This window comes from Oryctolagus cuniculus, chromosome 12, assembly GCF_051225735.1.
Source record: "Oryctolagus cuniculus isolate XC-2025 breed Fujian yellow rabbit chromosome 12, ASM5122573v1, whole genome shotgun sequence".
NCBI lineage: Eukaryota > Metazoa > Chordata > Mammalia > Lagomorpha > Leporidae > Oryctolagus > Oryctolagus cuniculus.
In genome coordinates this window covers 116,228,489-116,252,184 of record NC_142878.1, presented here as the reverse complement: position 1 = coordinate 116,252,184, position 23,696 = coordinate 116,228,489, and the positions used below count along the sequence as shown (strand labels likewise).

Sequence of the window (23,696 nt, the reverse complement as noted above, 5' to 3'; positions counted from 1 at the left end):
TCCATACCACTGAGCAGTTACAGGGTCTTTCCATTTCACATAGACTTGTTGTCTTTCGGTTTCAGGATGCCAGTGACGATCAGCTGCAAATTTCCCCTGATTATCCAGTATTAAAAAATTTAAGATGAAGAGAGCATGTGATAGCCATTTTTGCGGGGAATGTGCTATGGCCCCATATTCCCCCTTTTTTATTTTTTGTAAATGATTTTTTTTTTTTAATGTGGCATGTGCATGTTCCACAATACCTTGTCCCTGGGGATTATAAGGAATCCTGGTGATATGAGAGATGTGGAAGTTAGTACAGAAGTGCTTAAAAGAGTTGGAAGTATACGCTGGGCCATTATCAGTCTTTATTTGTATAGGGCTTCCTAAAACAGCAAAGGCCTGAAGCCAATGAGAGATGACATGTTTGGCAGCCTCACCTGATTGCGGGGTGGCAAAAACAAAACCTGAACATGTTATCTAAAGAGACATGTATGTATTTTAGCTTACCAAATTTAGGGAAATGGGTAACATCCATCTGCCAAAGCTATACACCATAGTGAGGGACCCAGAGAAATGTAACACAGGAAGGGCAGGATTTTACAATTTGCCTTGCCTGTTTCTGGGTGATTCCATATCTTAGTCCTAAGGTCTGGGCATTAAGGTGATGTAAATCAGGACCACGGGACGCTTTTTAGATTTTGTCAGTCTTCCTTTAAAGGATCTGGCTTATGAGCCAGAGACTGGAGCAGCTAGAAAGAAACTGAAGTTTAGCATCATTTTACATCTTGGCACCACTTTTAATCTAAACAGCCCAATTGGTTATTATCTCTGTGAGATGAGGGATATATCTTTTGACATCTCCAGGGGCCCCTCTGGAGGTATCAAAAGTCCAGAGAATTTAAAACTTTGATTTTCAGAAAGTCTGTTGAAGGTGCCTAGAGAACTTAGAGTATCTGGTCAAAATAGAATTCCTTAACTAATTTAGGGCAATTTTAACACTTTTAGACCAGATCTGATCATAACAACATTTAACATAACTTTTTAAGACTTAATGTTTTTTATCAATCATAACTTAACAGACAGTAGAGTACACAGATTACTTTGGCAGAATATGGATTCTATATTTCTTGTTGTTGAATAGACCAGAAATAATAAAAAAAAAAAACTTGAACATAAGAGTTAGTACACAAAATCATCACATAACTCAGAACTATTTAACAGAGTTAAAAAGAGCTTACAGGACCTAATTTTAGAAATGGCAGAGTAACTGATTAAGCAGACACTGTTAAACAGAGACGTTATAGTTTTTGCAAAAACAGATTAAGATTTATGATTCAGACCATTTTCAGATATTTACTAACATTAGTACACTTTTTTTAAAAAAATAACCCCATTGTTGTAAATTTAGGTCAGTGTAATTTTGGCATTAACACTCAACTTATAGAAAACCCTGTAAACAATATTTTAAAATCATAAACTTTTTACAACTTTTCATAACTTGCTCACACCTTCTGAAACTTTACACCCGTAGTTACTTTTCCATAGTTTTGAATTGTCATGAATGGACAACCTCTGAGAACACATGCTGACAAACTCAGTCTCTTATCAAAGACGTGAAAAGTACACATAATACGTTTTTCATGTTTTACTTAGCACCGATGCCTAGATGACTTAAGACACTGAGTTATTAATGAATACCACACCATTATCTGAATTAAAAGTCAAAATTACATTTCCATGCTTTTAAGAAACATAAGGACAACACCTCCTGAGCAGCAAACACAGTCACTAGTGCATGGTTACAGCTTTGAAAAGATCTTTATCCTTAAGAGAAACAAGTTTAAAGCATATCAAAGAAATGTAAAACTGAGCAAGTGAACCAAAGGGCAGGGCGTTTGCATTAACCCAATTTTCTGAACCAATCTGTATTGGCTTACTTTAGTTAACAACATAAGGGCTTGTATACACAGAATTTACTCTCATTTTTATAAGACTACTCTAGCTGAAAATCAAAAACATGAATACAACATAGATCTGACATCATTTACTACATTTTAATATACTTTGTTGAAGGGTTAAAAAGTTAAAAGCCGCTCCCCCCCCACCTCCTCTGGTGAACTTTCCTGACCTCGTTAGACTTGCTCTGCATAGCCATTCTCTATAAAGTTAATTAGTCAGTAAATTACCCCAATGTGAGCGTAACCTTAGTTTCACCTAAGTAAGATAGAAGAAGTCACCGTATATCTCTTTGCCTCCTGGAACTCTTACCCCACCATGTGTCCCTTATCACCATTCGGCTGCATTCCTAGGTATCATCAAGGCAGTTCCTGCAACCTTGTTGTGTTTGTTGTGTGGCCCTCCCTTTTGGCAATAGGAGGCTTTTTGATACTCCCTGTATAGGCCATATGGTTCTCTGAGGTCTAATCAGGCCCTTACTCGATATCCTGTACTCCCTGTATTCATAAATCAACTGGTTGTAAAATCACTTAACTTGTATCAATTGTTTACTCTATACCTCTGTCTGATCTATGCAATGATTGATTTTCTTTGTTTAAACGTGTATAAAAACCCCAAGCCAAGACTATTTGGGGCCGCTCGCCTGTACTGGGATGGGGGCCCCTGACATGTCGGATCATCAATAAACCTTACCCTTTGTTAATTGCATGAGAGAAAGTCTCTTGGAGTGTTTTTGGGGTGGCAAGAGCAATCCAACTCTAACATTGTATAATTTGAATGGACTCAAACAGTTGTACTTTAACAAATTTGTGAGTCTCATCCTTTGAGAGTTCCAGGGATCCGACTGGAAGCCCCAAAGTTGAAAGACTCGGTTTAGAATTTAAAATGTCAGAGACTCAAACTGCTTTAGTTAAAAATTAGTATGTTTAACCAAGACTGTGGGCTAGATCTGATCAGTTAGGTAATCCTCAAACATTAAAACAGGAAAATAACCTAAACAGCTTCGCATTGCAGTTTTTCCAATCAATACTCATACTGGCAATAGAAAAACATGAAACCTTCAAGACACATGAAAACTCTCATTAGATAAGTTAGCTACAGTAGCACAGAAAAGAGTTGATCATCAGCATATGAGCCCATTGTTTAAGTTTCCATTAACTGTAAAGAGAAAAACCCATCAGGTTGGAAAGGGTTAATGGATGAAGGTTCTTGTTCCCTTAGGTAAGGCCAGCACTAGCCAAAGGCACTTCCTCTGCCCCCCTCCTAGTGAGGAGTGGTATTGAATTGGAAATGGGGAGAAAAAAAGCAGCCCTGGGCAGCACTCTCCCAGGAAATATCTGGCTAGGCCTGCATGGGTGCGGCAGGCCACATTGGCTGGAATAGAGCACAGAGAAAGGCTATGGTCCCTCTTTTACAGGGAAGACTGCACACGCCGGGGCCTAGCAGGACTGGCTGTGGGGTTGGGTAGGTGCGCCATTTCACCAAGAGTGCTGGGAACCTCCTATAGCGCCTAGTCTAATTAAAACAGCCACCAAGTTGAGATCTTCAACCAGAGCCAGATCCAATCAGAGCTACTGCAACCACTCAATTAAAACAGATAGTTAATAGTGTACAAAAGCATACCACAACTCTCTCCATTCATCTTCTCTTCCAGTTATGATCATAAGGACATCTATATATTTCCAAGATCAAATAAAATTAATTTTTCTCCAGTAAAGTGATTACTTATTCTTCAGCTTATTTTCAGTCTTCTCTTATTTTTAATTCAACTTTCTGCAAACTTTTTGAAGTATGCTTCTTATGTTGGTTGCTAAATAATCTCATGGGCCTGGCACTGTGGCTTAGTGGGTAAAGCCACTGCCTGCAGTGCTGGAATCCCCTATAGATGCTGGTTCAAGTCCTGCCTGTTTCACTTCCCACTCAGCTTTCTGCTATGGCCTGGGAAGGCAGTGGAAGATGGCCCTAGTCCTTGAGACCCTGCAATCACATGGGAGGCCCAGGAGAAGCTCTGGATCCTGGCTTCAGATTGTCTCAGCTCTGGCTGTTCATAGCCATTTGGGCAGTGAACAAGTGGATAGACAATCTCTCTCTCTCTCGCTCTCTCTCTCTCTCTCCCTCCCTCCCTCTCCCTCTCCCTCTCTTTCTGCCTCTCTGTAAATCTGCCTTTCAAATAAAAAAAAATTTTTTAAATCCTTCCCTATTCTCATTAGAGAACAGACATGAACTAAATTAAAAAAAATGGGGCTGGTACTGTGGCACAACTGGTAAGACTATTGCTGGCAGAGCTGGCATCCATATGGGCACCGGTTCAAGTCCCAGCTGCTCCACTTCCAATTCAGCTCTCTCTATGGCCTAGGAAAGCAGTAGAAGATGGCCCAAGTCCTTGAGCTCCTGCACCAGCTTGGGAAACCTGGAAGAAGCTCCTGGCTCCTGGCTTCAAATCAGTGGAGCTCCAGCTGTTGCAGCCAGATGGGGAGTGAACCAGCAGGTAGAAGACCCCTCTCTCTCTGCTGCTGCTCCTTCTTTCTCTCTGTAACTCTGACTTTCAAGTAAATAAATCTTTAAAAAATTTTTAAAATAAAAACTTAATAGTCTCATGCCTTTCTAACGTTCTGTGCATTTTCCTTCTCTTTTTTTTAAATTAACATGATATCCTCCAGAAGCTAGTGTTCTGTTTTGCTTTAAAGATTTATTTATTTAATAGGCAGTATTACAGAGAGAGGGGAAGAGACAAGGAGAGAGAGAGAGAGGGAAAAATAGAGAGAGACAGAGGGAGAGAGAGAGAGAGAGAGAGAGAATATTCCATCCATTGTTTCACTCAACAATGGCTGCTATGTCCAGGGCTGGGTCAAGCTGAAGCCAGAAGTCAGGATCTTCATCCAATTCTCCACATGAGTACACACTCTCAAGTACTTAGGGCATCTTTTGTTGCCTTTCCAGGCATGTTAATAAGGAGTTATCAGAAGTAAAGCAAGCCAGGACTAGAATCAGTGCCCAAATAGGATGCCAGCACTCCAGGCAGCAGTTTAACCTGCTAAGCCACACGCTGGCTCTCCATTTTCCTTCTCTCTTTCCTAAAGATGAGAAAATATGTATTGATCTATTTTTAGTCTTAGTCTATTTTGTGTTGTTACAAAACCAGTGTACAATGTGTATGTATAAAGAAAAAGTGTATCTTACAGTCCATATGAGAAGTCCATGATCAAGAGGCCCCATCAGGAGAGGGCCATATTCCTGTAACTTAACTTGGCAGAAGTCATTACATGGTGAGAGAGAGTGTAAGAGATAAAACTTATCACCTCAAGGCCCTTTCAAAATTGCTGTCAATCTATTCCTGAGGGTTGAAACTATTGTCTTGGGGACTTTTTTTTTTTTTTTAAGATTTTGTTTATTTGAGAGGTAGAGCTACAGACAGAGGGAGAGACAGAGAGAAGGGTCTTCCATTTGATGGTTCACTCCTCAAATGGTGACAATGGCTGGAGCTTGCCCAATCTGAACCTAGGAGCTAGGAGTTTCCTCCAGGTCTCTCACATTAATGTAGGGGTCAAAGCACTTGGGTCATTCTCCACTGCTTTCACAAGTGGCAGAGAGCTGGATTGGAAGAGGATCAGCCAGGACATGAACTGGTAACCATATGGGATGCTGGCACCACAGGCAGAGGCTCAGCCCACAGTGCCACAGCACCAGTCCCAGATATTAGGTTTTCAATGCATCATCTGGGATGATACATGTTAAAGTCAGACCTTTTTTAAAATTATATTACATTTTTATTACTATTCCAATTTATTAGGCCTACAAGTAGAACTTTTTATTGTAGTTATTCTATTTTACAGCTATTGAAATTAAATGTCAGTTTTTATTTTTTTTAATTTAAGGTAAACAGATTTCATGTATTTCATATATACAGATTTAGGAACATAGTGATACTTCCCACCCTATCCTCTCTCCCACCCACACATCCCCTCTCATCCTTTCTCTCTAATTCCCTGTCTGATTTTTTCCTTAAAGATCCATTCATTTTTTTTTTTGAAAGGCAAAGTTACAAAGACAAAGGAAGGAAGAGACAGAGAGAGATCTTTCATCCACTGGTTTACTCCCCACATGGCTGCGATGGATGGAGATGGGCTGGTCCAAAGCCAGGAGCCAGGAGCTTCTTCCAACTTTCCCATGTGGTTGCAGGGGCCCAAGCCCCTGAGTGATCTGATATTTTCCGGACACATTAGCAGGGAGCTGGATTGGAAGTGGAGCCTCTGGGACTGAAATTGGGCACAGTTCTCCATACTACACCACAGTGCCAGTCCTACTTCTCTTACTTTCTACACTGATCTGCTTTCAGTGGACTCCAGCCCTACTTCTCTTACTTTCTACACTGATCTACTTTCAGTGGACTTTTTACTCTTAAGATTCACCCTATACTAAGTAAAGAGTACAGCACTGTTGTTCAGCAGTAGAGACAAGGGCTGTAAACAATCATAAACTCTCAGAATGCCAATTTCACTCCTATACGTTCCATTTTTTGCTGCTCTATTAGTTACCACAGATCAAGGAGAACATAAGGTGTTTGTCTTTTTGGGATTGGCTTATTTCACTAAATTTAATGGTTTTCAATTGGATTCATTTTTGTTGCAAAACAAAGGATTTTGTTATATTTTATAGCTGAGTAGTTATTTATTTATATATATATATATATATATATATATATATATATATATATACACACAATGTTTTTATCCAGTCATCAGTTGATAAAAGTCTAGGTGGAATCCATATCTTAGCTATTGTTAATTGAGCTACAATGAACATGAGGATACAGATAGCTCTTTCATATGCCTATTTCTTTTTTTTTAATATTTAATTAATTTATTTGAAATACAGAGTTACAGAGAGAGGTAGAGATAGAGAGAGAGGTATTCCATCCACTGGTTCACTCCCCAGATGACCGCAATGGCCAGAGCTGCACTGATCTGAAGCCAGGAGCCAGGTGCTTCTGCCAGGTCTCCCATGTGGTGCAGGGGCCCAAGGACTTGGGCCATCTTCCACTGCTATCCCAGGCCATAGCAGAGAGCTGGATTGGAAGAGGAGCAGGCAAGACTAGAACTGGTGCTCATATGGGATGCCAGCACTTCAGGCCAGGGCATTAACCTACTGCACCACAGTGCTGGCCCCTCATGTGCCTATTTCATTTCACTTAGATTAATTCCCAGGATTGAGATTGCTGAGTCATATGCTATATCTACTTTCAAGTTTCTGAGGTGTCTCCATACATCTACCACAACAGCTGTGCTAGTTTATTTTCCCACCAATAGTGGATTAAGATGCCTTTTCCCCACATCCTGGCCAGCATGTGTTGATTGTTGATTTCTGTTTGAGAGCCACTCTGACAGGGGTGAGGTCAAACCTCATTGTGATTGTGATTTGTACTTCCCTGGTGACTAGTGATATTGAGCATTTTTCACTTGCCTGTGGTTTTTAAAATTTTCTCTTTTGATAAGAGCCTGTAGAGCAGCTCACATTGGTTGCCCAGAGAACCAGCTATATCCTGTGCCTTCTTATGCAGTCACAGGGTTTCCACAGTCTCAGCACACAGGGCTCCCATTGTCAATGGGTGCAGAGGATTTGATCCACCTTGCTAGACTGTCTCATTCACAGAGAGGCAGAGACATTCCAAGAGCCTTGACAGTTTGAGCATTGGAGCCTGTGACATGTTGAGAGATTGGGGGGACCTCAGTAATATGTGAGTGCACAGACTCTAGTCAATTTGCCAGCCAGACTCAAAGTCAGTGGGAAACATGGAGTTTTCCTTCTGTTAGAATCTAGATCACACACATGCACAATAGCCACCAACCAAAATGCTTCCTTCTCCCCATCAGTTGCAAGTTGCACGCATTCAAGCTGCTGCCACTGGTACTGGTAGTAGATGGCATCTTGTCTCAGCCAGGTGCTGGGCACGTGCACTAGAGCTTCTGCATCTTCTGTTTCTGTCCAAAATGGTGCCCACCTTCTCTCAACTGGTTATTGGGCACCATTGCTTAGTGAATGTAGTGAGAGAAACATGTCCCCCCTAGTTTTTTACTGGGTCAGTGGGTACACTTTCCCCTCAGAGCTCCAGGCCAGGCTCATGTCAACATCTCCCTCTGTCTACATCACCAGTGGTATGGGTTGCTGCAGTCTGATCTCACCTCACTCTCCAAAGCTGGTGCTTTCTCCTCCTCTTGGCTGCTGGCATCATGTTGTGTCTGTGTTCATGTTGCATGTCTGCATCTTCCACACTGATCCGTGGTGTTTCTCTCCTGTAGAATTTCCACCGCAGTTTTCTCTAACTCTTCCCCAATAATGTACTTCCAACATTTTTTGAAACTAGTTACCACTAGTATATGCCCTTCCCTATTCCACCTTCTTTGAATCCTCCAACATGCATGCTTTTTATGGAGTTTTAGCTACATAAAATCTGGAGATACTCTATTGAAAAATGCTAACATGGCATCCCCAGGGTATCCCTGTATTAAGAGGAACATAGTTAATATCATTGAATTATTTTCCATTGTTCAGTTGTTAGTGACACATGATCTTTCTTTGCAATTCTGTAATTAATTTGGGTAATAATTCTTAAAATTATATTATCTTTACTTGTTGCTGTTGATTTCTCAACAATGTTGCAGTGGATTCATTTCTGAGAGGAGCAGCATGGTGGGGGCAAGAGGTGCGGAGTCACCACATAGACCCCAGGAGTCAGGTGAAAGCAGGCTTGAGGCGAGCAGCCCGCAAACTCGTTTATTACAGTTGGAATAACATCTTATATAGCCAAGACCAGCCAATCTGGTCAAGGGGTAACCTATGCCCCAACCAATCACAGCCTGTTGCCAGGCAGGCTCCATTGCCAAGTGGGTTTCAAAGCCATTCCTGAGTAACTGACACTCGCTTGCCAGTGGCCACCTTGGCATGGCCTTCTCATTCCACCACATTTACTAACTTACATTTTTTACAAAATCAGTAGCAAATGAATGTCTTCATGAAACTAAGTTGTGTTTAATCTTTGCTAATTAATAAATTGTGTATGCCCTTTCAAGAATTCTTTCCAGCCTGTAATCATGGGTAAAACACTATTCTTGCATAGGGAGGTTTATTGTTTTTGTTCTTCCAGCTTATATATCTGTTATTCTGTATACATTTCTATCATAATCTTGTTTTGCACAGTGAAATGTAGGTACAATCCTGACCAGTTCTCTCACTACTGTCGCTCCCCCTCTTCGCGGAGGAACGACACTAGACCCTGCGCTGTTCTTTTGTCTGCTCAGCCCTTCCCGGGTTTGCTGCTGGTTCTTCCCGGGTGGGCTGCCATCCTTCCACCTCCGTGGAAGGGCGGCTCCCCCTGCCACTTTCCCCACTTCCGTGGGGGAGCAGCACACCACCGGCAGGCTCTCGCGGGGGCTGCTCAGATGTTTCTCAGGTGTTCCTGGTGCATGTTGTCTCTCTCCTCCTTTATAGTCCTCTTCCACCAATCCCAACTCTGCTACCCACATGCGGAGCACGCTGCTCTCCTCCAATCAGGAGCAGCTCCTGCAGCTTGTCAAGTTGGTGAGAGGCAGCTGTGTAGAAGCTGTTTCCTCCTCTCCCAGCGCCATATTGTGGGAGAGCAGATGCATAGAATAAGTCTTAATTCCAGTAACTTAGTCTAGTTCGAGTTGCTCCCCACAACTACCACCTTCTTTCACTTTCTCTTCCAGATATAGTTCTATTGACTTCTACATGTCTACATGTTTCTAAGACCAGAGAAATTAATATATCTCAGTAACTTGCTACTTCATCATTTCTCAGCTCATTTTACATTGTGCTTTAGGACCTTTATGAAAATTTGTTACTTAAAATGGAATGGCAAACACAACATTCATCATTAGAGAATGCACATGAACAAGATAAAGTTGGCACGGTTATAAGAAAATAGAGCCATGTAAGCTGAGAGCAAATTAATATCTTGTCTTTCTCCCACCCATGTACTAACCAGGCCTGACCCAACTTAGTTTCCAAGATCAGATGAGATTGGGGGTGGGAGGTTCAGGGTTGTATGGCTTTAGATAGTCTCTTGTCTTTCTGATGCTATAGCAAAAAGATATATTTGTTACATTTCAATTTAAAAATTAATTTAAAAATTAAGAGGAAATTTGCTAAATACCTATGAGATGTATTCTGAAACAGAACCTTTATGAGTCATAAAGATGATGTTGTGCATAGTGTTTTAGTTCAAGGCTGGAAATAAACACTCAATATGCTGCAGAGCCAAGAATTACCTAGTGTTAAAATATAAACAGGGGCCAGCACCATGTCTTAGTTGGTTAATCCTCCACCTGCGGTGCCAGTATCCCATATGGGCACTGGAACCCATATGGGTTCTAGTCCTGGTTTCTCTTCTTCCAGTCCGGCTTTCTGCTGTGGCCCAGGAAGGCAGTGGAGGATGGCCCAAGTGCTTGGGCCCCTGCACCTGCATGGGAGACCAGGAGGAAGCACGTGGCTCCTGGCTTCAGATCAGCACAGTGCCATCTGTAGCTGCCATTTGGGGGCTGAAACAACAGAAGGAAGACCTCTCTCTCTTTCTCTCACTGTCTAACTCTACCTGTCAAATTAAAAAAAAGCATAAACAGGTTATTTAGCTTATTTTGGAATTGCTAAAACAGTATGATCTTTGATAGCCTTTTGGAGCCTGTACTTATATATAGATAAGACCAGGAGTATGTGGAGGACAAAATCTATTGTGTGGCCTTAAATAATTGTCCATGCATTTTTCTCAGTCTATTAATGTAGGTTGCACAGACACTTTTTAATGTTATATTTTCAGGCAAATCATTCTACTATACATTTGAATTTTAACCTACTGAAATTAGTCTTAATTGAAACCCTGAAACACTTACCAGTAACATAAATTATAGTCAGAGCCAAAGGCTATTCTCTAATCATTGCATTAATTGAATCTTTTGTCATGTCTAAAAAATAGTTTTATCTTCAAGAGAAAGGGAGCTAGGAAGAATGAGACATATAGGTAGAGAGAACACTTTTTTGCATTAATTCATTCCTCAACACCCACAGCAGCCAGACCTGGGCCAAGACTGAATACAAGAGCCAGAAATGTAGTCCCAGTCTCTCAGAGGTAATGATAGAAGCCTAATTAATTGATTCTGGAAGTCACATCCAGGCACTCTAAAGTAGAACTAGGGTATCTTAATAGGCATCATAGGCCGGTGCTGTGGCTCACTAGGCTAATCCTCAGCCTGCGGTGCCAGTACTGTGGGTTCTAGTCCTGGTTGGTGTGCTGGTTCTGTCCCGGTTGCTCTTCTTCCAGTCCAGCTCTCTGCTGTGGCCCAGGAAGGCAGTGGAGGATGCCCAAGTGCTTGGGCCCCTGCACCTGCATGGGAGACCAGGAGGAAGCACCTGGCTCCTGGCTTCAGATTGGTGCAGCACAATGGCAGTAGTGGCCATTTGGGGGTGAACCAATGGGAGGAAGACCTTTCTCTCTGTGTCTCTCTCACTGTCTAACTGTCTGTCAAAAAAAAAAAATTGGCATCATAACCACTACACTAAATGCATAACGCCCATTTAAATGTTTTTCTTTGGCATATTTGAAAGTACTATATATGATTTTCCCCTGGTAATTCCTCTCTGTTTCTATCAGAACTCCACTGATGGTTTCTTGTATTTTCCTCCTGAAACCATCTGCATTCTCCTTAACATTACCCATCTAGGTATTCCCCCATTGATCCCAATCTCTGATTCTGCTTGACTGATTTTGCCATCTGTAATCAGACACTTCTCTTTCCAGTCTGAACGTCTTCCATGACCTTTAGACTATAGTTCCTTCTCCATCTTGAATGCTTCTTTGTAGCTGTTCAAATAATACCTCACACTTGATGAATCTCAAATGAAACCTGCAGCTTTCATTCTTTTTTATTTGTATATGGTATTAGTACAAGCCAGCCATGACTTAAATCAACATAATGGGATTTTTGTTGGACTCCTCATTTTCTATCAGGTCTAATTTCAGATCTTTCTTTGTCTTTAAATTTGTAATCTCATTTTTCATTGCTTGATTTTATTTTTACACTAGGTGGACAGAAAGCAATCCTCCTTAATAAAGTTGACAATTAGCTTCACTCAGAACATTTTAGCAATGCACGTTAAAAAAATTCATCTTACAAATTGTTCTGCAATCCAAATATACAACTTGAAAAGCGATGTTTAGAAAACAAAATCCAATGTAAAAAGACAGATTAAAGGCTATGGAGATGTACCTGGACTCAAATTGAGTTTTGCCCAAAAATTGCTGTATGTTGTCATCTTGCTTACGCCTGGTCCCCATGACAGTCTGGTTTGTCCTTTCTCTGAACTTCAATTCTTCCCGTTCCTTCATGGATCTGAAGACTCTCGTTTCCTCCTTGAAGGACTTTGCATCACTGTCTTCTGCTGAGAGTTGGGACAATGTTGGATTGCTGGTGGAACAAGGCCACCACAAACTATAAATACACTCTTCCTGACCAATGACTTGACTGAGCAGGTGATGGGGGAGGCTCTGCATAAGAAGGCAGATCTCATCTTTTCCTACCTTCCACCTATTTTCCTACACATAAAGTGTATTACCTGGACATCCTGAAAGGGGCGCCTGGTGTTCCGGGCTTTGGAGAACAGAGTTGGCATCTACTCTCTTCACACAGCCTATGATGCTGCACCCCAGGGATTGAAAAAGTGGTTTTCCAAAGGACTTGGAGCCTGCACATCCAGGCATATATATCCTTCCAAAGCTCATGGCTTTCCTATAGAGGGAACCACTGAGTACAATTCAACATTAACCATACCCAAGATATGGACAAAGTTGTGTCTGCAGTGAGAGAAGTTGAAGGTGTTCCTGTCACTTCTTTTTCTGCTAGGATTGGTGAGGAGAAAAATAAGGATCCGCCTGAATTGTACTGAGAAGCCTTTGATGCAGGTGGTGGCTCAGCTCTCTCAAAACAGATAACTTTACCAGAGATCTGAAATTCTGTCACTGCAGAGAAGCCTTTGCTCTACATACTGGAATGGGTCGATCATGCACCCTGATGAATCTGTTGCCTTGGCAACCATGATTGAGCGAATCAAAAGACACCTCAAACTAACTCATATTCAATTAGCTCTTGGGGTAGGAGGGACCTTAGCGTCATGAGTCAAAGCTGTGGCCCTGTGTGCTGGTTCTGGGAGCAGCGTCCTGCAGGGTGTGGAAGCAGACCTGTACCTCAGGGGTGGGATGTCCCATCATGATGGTCTGGATGCTACTTCCCAAGGAATAAATGCCATCCTCTGTGAACACAGTAACACTGAATGAGGCTTTCTTTCTGACCTTTGTGATATTCTGGGTACCCGCTTGGAGAATTAGATTAATATTATCTTGTCAGAGACAGACAGGGCTCTTCTTTGTGTGGTATAAGGCATACAGAAACATCAAGATGATACAACCTACAGATTGCATCTCCACTCATGTGGATATGTAACATGAGTCAGTGGAGTTGATATATCTTTCTGGAAGAGTATCTTAAGATGGATGAGGATGCTTCAAAAAGTTCATGGAAATGTTTATTTTGAGAAAACTACATAGATTAAAAAAATTCACAAAATACACAACTTTTAGCTCCATTTTCTGCAAACCTTTCTTAACTGCCCTTATATTATCTTTTCTAGTTTATCTGGTTCAACAAATGTTATAGTTCATAAGGAAATAACTGAACTACCATAATGAAGAGCAAATACTAAGAAAGATCAACTAAAGATTCTTGGGAAGTAACCAAGTAATTCTCTCCTTAGTTTAGTTATAGTTGGGATATGTTAACCTAGATATCTCTGCCATTGGTTAGTTTTAAAATGTCCTTTAAAAACTTGGAATTGAACACCTATTTTTAGGCAGTAGCCAGTTTGGGATGATATGGTCTGTCCCTGTGTCCATGTTCTGTAGGTCCACCTAAATTCCAGTGTTTCACCTCAGTTTCAGAATCAGCATGAGATGTATTAGGAGGAAGTTGTTTTTAATATGATTGCTATTCAGATTACTATGTCTTTATTGCTTTTTATTTTATAAAAATAAACCAAATTATAACATTAGTCCAAGCCCTAATCCTTACCCTGGCCCTAGCCCTAGCCTTAGTCCTTGCCCTAACCCTAAACCTAATCCTACATCTAAACCCATTCTGAAGCCTAATACTACGTCTATCGCTAGACAAAGCATTAACCCTAAGTTTGGCCCTCATCTTAACCATAACCTTACCTTAACTCTATACTTAGCCAAAATCCTAATTGTATCCCAACATGGTGCTTTACCCCAATCTAAACTCTAACACTAGCACTAATCCTTTCCCTAACTTTAGCCTTAATAACACAAGCATTAGCCTTAATCCTAATCTGAGCCCCAACTCTAACCCTAACAGTAATACCAAAATTTAAACCTAACTCTGCCTTAACCCTAACACTAACCCTGGCCTAAAACCTATCCATAGTCCTAACTTTAACTATCACACTAGCTCTAACCATAGTCCTAACTCTGGCTCTAACTCTAAAATTTACCATAGAACTAAATCTAACCTTAATCTTAAACTAATTTTAAATCTCACCCCAACACTAATCCTATCTTTCTGCTTAGGCCTAACCCTAAAACAAACTAGCATTCAGTGTGAACTTGACCATAGACCTGATGCTAACTTCAATGCTATATCTAACACCAGCCTTAAACTAACCATCATGCTAACACAAAGACTAAGCCTCATCCTAGTGATGATGACCCTAACTTCAACTATAACTGTATATTATATATAACCACAGCTCTCTCTATATATTATAGATATATAACCATATTTATAACAATAAATATTTATAACCATATATATAAAATATATTATATATTATATTATATATATAAAATGTATATAAAACCACAGCTCTAACTTTATCCCTAGCCCTACACCTAAATTTATCCCTAATCCTAGCTCTATCTCTAGGCCTAACAATAGCCTTAACCCTATCTATAACTCTAATCACAAATCGAATCCTAAATATAACCCTAGTCCTGGACCTAATCCTTATTCTCACCCAAAAGCTAAACATAACTCTTTGTGTAGCCCTAACCCTAAGCCTAGCCCTAACCATAACCCTAACCATGGCTTTTAATCTAACCCTAGACCTAAGCCTAAACTTAACAGAACCCTAATCCTACAACTAGCCCCAACTCTTGCCATAAGCCTAATACTAACACCACCAACACTAAACATAAACCTAGCTCTAAATCTTACCCTAACCCCAACCCTAACAATAGCCTTAATAATAGCACTCAATCTAAACCTTAACACCAATCCTAGCTCTCATCCTAGTCCTAATACTAACCCTAACACTCACTCATCCTATACCTAGCCCTACACTTAACTTCTAACCCTAAATGGCAGAATTTGCATTCACATGAGCTGTCAGGGTTTATATACACTTGAGTAACTGAAATGGTCAGAGAAACAGAAAGTGAGCCCAAGCCCATTTGTGTTTGAATGGTGCCATCATTAGTCACCAATTCTGAAAACACCACATTTTCAAGCAAATTGTTGTTAAACTTCTAGGTGTCACTGTGGTGATACATATGGGAAGGCTTGTGGCTTAGGATGAGAAAAAACTGCAACTTGGCAAAAAAATTTCAGAAAGCCTCAGTCAGTTATTGAAGTCTAATAGAGGCTTTATGAGTAACTGCCATGGATTGGTCCTCCAGTCCTAGTGTAAACTTTGTAACAGGAGGAAAGCAGACAAAATGCTGAAAATGTATCATTTGAAACATATTAAGTGGAAAAATCCAATATAGAAGGCAGATCAAATGAATTTTATTGTCTACAAATAAAAAAATGAGCTGAATGCCAACAGTGGCTGTGCTCTATGATGAAAGATAATATCTGAGTAGTACTTGTGAAAATAAACTGCACCCTCTCAGGGAGGCCTGGAAAAGTGATGCTCACAGTCAAGCATGTAGATGTAATGGCTACAACACTCCACAGAAAAAGAAAACCTTGGATTTGATCCCAAGTCCAGCTCTAGACAACTCTTCAAACCACAAAAGAGAAAACTCATTTTGCATTTTTCCCCATCAGAGTAGCAGCAAAATATGCAGTCATGGGAGCAGGGAGGAAGGGGAGGACTGAGAGACAGTGAGCAAACCTAAATCGGTTTGTGATTTAATGGTGCTGTGACTTTGCACCTGTTCTCAAAACTGCCCATTTTAAAACAACTTTATCTTTGTATCTTCTTGTGGTGCATTGGCTTTGGGAAGTGGGTTGGCATGGGGACACAGGAAGTCACCTGGACCATTGGTCACCTTGTGGGCTGCCTTAGATGCTGGAAATGAAGACACCAAGATCAGCAATGGGGTCCAGCTCTGAGATTAGACCCAAGGACTCTGGGGCTGGCCAAGGTATCTCAGCTTCCCAGCAGGTCCTGGAGGCTGGGGGTGCCTCATCTTGCCAGGCTCTGCCAGATTTCCCCAGGTGCCAAAGTCTATGCTGCAGGACAGGGTGCTGATGCCTCCCTGCCCCCACGCCTGGCCTGCTCCCACCACTTGCCTCATAGCAAGCAGTGCTGGTTCCTTGAATGGATTCGCTATTGTGTACATGGCAGCTTAATTTTCTGACTTTGTGTTGACTCTGAAACCAGATGCTATGGAATTATAGAGATTTACTGTATTTACCCAGAGTAACTGAAATGCTGTTTGTAAAAATTCACCTGAGTATTTATTTTAAATACATAATTCAAGGTTTAGATGGTTTCATTTTTAGATGCTTAATTTTGGTAGCAAGCACAATATTTTGACAAAAATATTTGTAGGAATTTCTTTCCACCATAAATTCATATAATATAAAATGTGTGTTGTGACTGATGTTATCATTTGTTTGCTGCTGATACTGTAAGTTCATGGAAACTGAGGAACTCAATAGCAAAACCTGCCCAATTCAGTAAGAGGTGGAGCTCACTTGTGCTTTTCATTCCTTTTCAACAGATGTCTCCCAGATTAGTTTCCATTACAGGAAAGATTCCTTTTTTGCAACATTTTATGTTTTCAGGTAGGAATTGGGAATGCTGCTTTCATTTTATAACCACAATGCTCTTCACAAGTGCCAGTAATGGGAGGAATGAATAATTGCTGAGATCCCTTGCCATGCCAGCTCAGCAAAGTAGAATAAACAGGAAATCAGATGTCATTAAGGAATTTTTTTCCCAAATGTACAAGGTTTTATATATATATATGTAATATATTTTATCATATTTATACGATTTTATGTTATTAAATATTCATTATATTAATATGTAATATTTATTTTATTATATACATATATAATAAAAGAACAAGCACTTGCCAAAAACAAATACAGTGCCAATCTTAAATGATTTGAAGTGCTAGTTTGTTGTGTTTTGTATCTCAGCATATTGATTATATTCTTTTGTATGCATCAAATATTACATAAGAATGTAAAATGGTCTTTATAAAAGAGAAGTAAATATAAGAAAAGTAAATATTACTAATATGCAGCAGTACATATTTATTATTTGCAAATGGTTCAAATCTTACAAGGCCCATTATTAATAGGATAACAACACATGTGAACTATGAGTTAGCAACATAGAGTGTAAAGGAAGTTACATATTTATATTAAAATACACAAGCAAATGCATACCAGTCTCTCTCAAGTGCTCAGCATACACTGCTTCAGAAGCAGGAGGCATGAAGCTGTAGCAGTTTGAATATACACAACATACTGAAATCTCTCAAGCATAAAAACTGTGCCTAATTTGCCATAATAGTTTCTTTCTTCAAGTTTTGGATCTGAACTCAAGCAAAGAAAATAATGAACACCAATGATTTTCATATTATGAAAATATAAACAGCCAGCGCCGTGGCTCACTAGGCTAATCCTCTGCCTTGCAGCGACGGCACACCAGGTTCTAGTCCCTGTCGGGGCGCCGGATTCTGTCCCGGTTGCCCCTCTTCCAGGCCAGCTCTCTGCTGTGGCCAGGGAAGGCGGTGGAAGATGGCCCAAGTGCTTGGGCCCTGCACCCCATGGGAGACCAGGAGAAGCACCTGGCTCCTGGCTTTGGATCAGCGCGGTGCACTGGCCGCAGTGCGCCGGCCACAGCGGCCATTGGAGGGTGAACCAATGGCAAAAGGAAGACCTTTCTCTCTGTCTCTCTCTCTCACTGTCCACTCTACCTGTCAAAAAAAAAAAAAAAAAAGAAAAAGAAAAAGAAAAAAGAAAATATAAACAGGTTAACAGTTGCAAAAATCTTGAAAAATATGGAGTTTATGAGAATGAAAAATGCATTTCATAAAAAAGGCCATAGCGGATCTATTTCATTGTGGCTTTACTTTTTTTTTTTTTAATTTAAGATCTCTCTCTTTTTCTTCTCCCTCCCTCTTTGTAACTCTGCCTTTCAATTAAATAAGTAAACCAATCTTTAAAAAAGATGGACAGATATGGCTGCACATACCCAAAGGAATAGATACACAAAGGGAGAACGTTGGATACATGCAGTCTCCAAGTGCAGGATTTGACTGATACAGAACAATCCGTGGTAGGATGACAGCTGCACTGCAGTTATTTTCAGATAAGTGGCAACACTCATTTCCACAATCCAACTTGTGAAAGTTAGGATTTAGCATTCTCTTTTCCCACTCAAGGATTACCTGAGCCACATGTACTGAAAAGAAACTAAGAGGGAGGATCTTCAAGCACATGTAGTCATCATTCAATTTCAAATATAGCCAGAGCTTTAAATGCTAAGGTTAGTCTGAATGATATCAGGCCCTTTTAGCTTCTTAGGGAATACACACTATATCTTTATTTTTTTAAAGAAAACTTTTATTTAATAAATATAAATTTCATAGGTACAACTTTTGGAATATAGCAATTCTTCCCCCCATACCCACCCTCCCAACCCCAGGTCGTCCCACCTCCTACTGACTCTCCCATCCCATTCATCATTAAGATTAATTTTTAATTATCTTTATATACAGAAGATCAACTCTATGCTAAGTAAAGATTTTAACAGTTTGCACCCACACAGACACACAAAGTATAAAGTACTGTTTGAAGACAAGTTTTACTATTAATTCTCATAGTACAATTCATTAAGGACAGAGGTTCTACATGTGGAGCAAGTGCACAGTGACTCCTGTTGTTAATTTAATAATAGACACTCCTATATATGATGTCAGTGATCACCTGAGGCTCTTGTCATGAGCTGGCAAGGCAATGGAAGCCTTTTGAGTCCACAAACTCCATCAGTATTTAGACAGGGCCATAAGCAAAGTGGAAGTTCTCTCCTCCCTTAAGAGAAAAGTACATCCTTCTTTGATGGCCTCTTCTTTCTACTGGGATCTCACTCACAGAGATCCTTCATGTAGATCATTTTTTTGCCACAGTGTCTTAGCTTTCCATGCCTGAAATGCTCTCACTGGGTTTTCAGCAGCTTTATATTTTTAAGAATTATAATTCTCAGTGGGTTAATGCCCTGGCCTGAAGTGTTGGCATCCCATATGGGTGCCAATTCAGGTCTCAGATGCTCCGCTTCCAATCCAGCTCTCTGCTGTGGCCTGGGAAAGCAGTAGAAGATGGCCCAAGTCCTTGGGCCCCCACACCTATTGGGAGACCAGAGGAAGCTCCTGGCTCCTGGCTTCAGATCGGCACAGCTCCAGCTGCAGCAGCCATCTGGGGAGTGAACCACTGGATGGAAGACCTTTCTCTCTGTTTCTCCTTCTCACTGTCTGTAACTCTCTCAAATACATAAAATCTTAAAAAAAAAAAGAATTATAATTCTCTATACAAAGCTGCAAGTAAAGCTAGAATAAGCCTGTGACAACATCTGAGAACTTGTGTACTATGAGGTTCCTGAGTTTAAGGGATTTAAATAAACAGATGTGGTTGGATTCCAGTGATTCTTTATTTACAAAAAGAGATGTAATTGGCCTACAGGAACTACTAATGTGGTGAATCTTCCTTTTCAGAATATCTTGCATGCATGTTATTACCCATTTTACGGATACCATTGTGTGCCACACCACATTTTTCAAGTGGAAATTCAAATAAAACTTTCAAATCTTTAATTATAAAATAAGGTTTCTTTCTGCTTTTTTCTTTTATTTTTTAAGTAATTCAAAAGTTAAATATGATTAAGAAATTTTATATTTGACTAGGGTAGAATTACCAAGTCTTTAAGATTTTCAAACATTTTATGGTATCTACAAATCTAAGCAAGATGATAAATAGTATACATAATACATATTTGGGGGGCCGGCACTGTGGCTCAGCGGGTTAACACCCTAGCCTGAAGAGCTGGCATCCCATATGGGCGCCGGTTCTAGTCCCAGCTGCTCCTCTTCCTATCCAGCTCTCTGCTATGGCCTGGGAAAGCAGTAGAAGATGGCCCAAGTCTTTGGGCTCCTGCACCCACGTGGGAGACCTGGAAGAAGCTCCTGGCTCCTGGCTGCGGATTGGTGCAGCTCCGGCCGTTGCGGCCAGTTGGGGAGTGAACCATCGGATAGAAGACCTCTGTCTCTCTCTCTGCCTCTCTGTGTAACTCGAGCTTTCAAATAAAAAATAAAATAAATCTTTTAAAAAATACATATTTGGGAATTTTGAAGAAGTCATTTTATTCTTCAGCTTTAGATGTACATCATTTAGTACCTTGATCTGCCTTTTACTGCTATATATTCATTTCATAGTTTAAAAGCTTTGAAGTATTGCCAATATAATTTGTAACCATTATTTAAGGATTAGAAAACACAGATAAGTAAAATTAGATTGTGCATGATTACGTCATTTAGCAATGATGACTGTGAAAGGACTGCCTTTACACATTGTCTCAAATATCCTTTTCCTTTACTCCTGAACTGATTCCAGTAATTTCCACTCCCCTGACCATTCAAAATTTGTTCTCTCCAGATTGACAGTTATTTTTATAAAATTAGAGGTCATTTCTTCAATGTCATTTAATACAACCTGTCAGTAGTTATTGTTCTCAACAGAAAACTCTTCTCCAAAATAGCTTCCTCATTTGTCTTTCAAAATATTTGCATCTAGGAAGTTATTTTAGCTCATTTGTCAAGTGTTGGTTGTCAATGTGTGTGTTCATTTCTGGGGTTTCTATTCTGTCCCATTTGTTTACATGTCTATTTTTATTCCAGTACTAGGCTGTTTTGATTACAGCAGATCTCGATTATGTCTTGGAATCTGGTATTCTGATGCCTCCAGCTTCATTTCTGCTTAAAATTGAGTAATTGGGGTCTTTTTTTTTCCCATATGAATTTAAAATCAGTTTTTTCTATAATTGTGAAGAATGTCCTTGGTATTTTGATTAGGATTGCTTTGACTCTATCAATTACTTAGGGTAGTATGGACATTTTGATATTACTTTTTCCATTCTATGAACATGAGAGATTTTTCCCATTTTTATGTCTTTTGTGTTCTTTAACTAAGGTATTGTAATTTTCATTGTAGAGATGTTTCACATTCTTGATTAAATTTATCCCAAGGTTTGTTTTTTTTTTTTTTTTTTTTTTTTTTTTTCTATTGTGAATGGGCCTAATCCTACAGTTCTTTCTCAGGCAGAGAATTGTTCATATATAAGAATGACACTGGTTTTCTTGTGTGTTGATCTTACATCCTGAAAATTTTCTTAATTCTATTATGAGCTTTAATAGTCTCTTAGTGGAGTCTTTTGGTTCCTGTATATAAAGGATTATATTATCTGCAAACAGGGATAATTGGAATTCCTCCTTTCCAACTTGTATCACTTTTTTTTTTTTGCCTAATGTCTGACTAAAACTTCCAGAATTATACTGAAAAATAATAATGAAAATGGTCATCTTTGGTTCCAGACTTAGTGAAATTCCTCCCATATTTTCCTCATTCAATAGGATGCTGCCTGTGGTTTACTCATATATTGCTTTGATTGTGTCAATGTATGCTTCTTCTATCCTGAATTTTAAGGGTTTTTTGTTTTTTTTGACAGGCAGAGTGGACAGTGAGAGAGAGAGAGACAGAGAGAAAGGTCTTCCTTTGCCGTTGGTTCACCCTCCAATGGCCGCCGCGGCCGGCGCGCTGTGGCCGGCGCACCGCGCTGATCCGATGGCAGGAGCCAGGAGCCAGGTGCTTTTCCTGGTCTCCCATGGGGTGCAGGGCCCAAGCACTTGGGCCATCCTCCACTGCACTCCCTGGCCACAGCAGAGGGCTGGCCTGGAAGAGGGGTAACCGGGACAGAATCCGGCGCCCCGACTGGGACTAGAACCCGGTGTGCCGGCGCCACTAGGTGGAGGATTAGCCTAGTGAGCCGCGGCGCCGGCCGAATTTTAAGGGTTTTTATCATGAAAGGATGTCATTTTATCAAATGGTTCTCTGCATCTATTGAGAAAATCAAATGACTTTATCTTTCATTTTATTGATTTTAAATAACATATTTATTTATTTGCATATGTTGAACTACCCCTGCATCCCTTGAATAAATTCTACTTGGGGTCTTATTGATGTATTATTAATGATTTTATTGATTTATTTCACCATTTTGTTGAGGATTTTGAATCTATGTCCATTACGGATATTGGTATATAGTTCTTATTTATTGCATCTCTGTGCTTTTGTAATTGATCTAATTCTTGTCTCAAACAATAGATTTGGATTGATTTTATCCCTTTCAATTGTTTTGAATAATTTAAGAATGGGGATCAGTTCTTCCTTCAAAGTTTGGTAAAATTCAGTTGCTTCTGGGCTGGCACTGGGGCATAGAATGTCAAGCTTCCACCTGCAGTTTCTGCATCACATATGGGTGCTGGTTCAAGCCTCAGCTGCTCCATTTCCAATCCACCTTTGTTCTAATGCACCTTGGGTCTCTGCAACCATGTGAGAGACCCAGAAGGAGTTCTGTGCTCTTGAATTTGAACTGGCCCAGCCCTGATCACTGCAGCAATTTGGAGAGAGAACCAGCAGGCTGTAAAACTCTTTCTCTGTCTCTCTTCCTCTCCCCCCCCACCAGTATCTCTGTCTTGTAAATAAATAAATAAATAAATAAATATTTTAGAAATGAATTCTGTCTCTTCTATGAATGATGTTTGGAAAGTTGGATTTCCACTGCTGTAGTTCAAAATCAAGCCTATATCTTACTCCCTATACAAGAATCAACTCACAATGGATCAAGGATCTAAACCTAATACCTGAAACCATCACATTACTGATGAACAACATAGGGGAAAGGCTATTGGCCTAAGCAATGAATTCTTGAATAAGATAGCAGAAGCACGAGTAATAAAACAAATACCAATAGACTAATGTGATTACATCAATCTAAGAAATTGTTTCACAAAAAAGAAAATAATTAACAAAGTGAAGAGGTAATGAAAACAATGAGAGAAAATATTTGAAAACTATGCATCCAATAAAGGATTAATATCAAGAATATATAAGGAGTTCCAGAAACTCAATAACAACAAAATAATCCAGTTAAAAATGTGCAAGGGCAGGAACAAGCATTTTTCAAAGGATGAAATAAAAAGGGCCAACATGGGGCCAGCACTGTGGCATAGCAGGTAAAGCCACCGCCTGCAATGCCAGTATTCCATATGGGTGCTGGTTCAAGTCCCAGCTGCTCCACTTCTGATCTGGCTCTCTGCTATGGCCCAGGAAAGCAGTAGAAGATGGCCCAAGTCCTTGCGCCCCTGCACCCACCTGGGAGACCCA

General features: G+C 40.2%; 1 pseudogene; it reads left to right on the top strand.

Moving 5' to 3' along the window:
* Positions 1–12,131: 12,131 nt before the first annotated feature.
* Positions 12,132–13,384, top strand: LOC127489746 (NIF3-like protein 1 pseudogene; annotated as a pseudogene).
* The last annotated feature ends 10,312 nt before the right edge of the window (positions 13,385–23,696 follow it).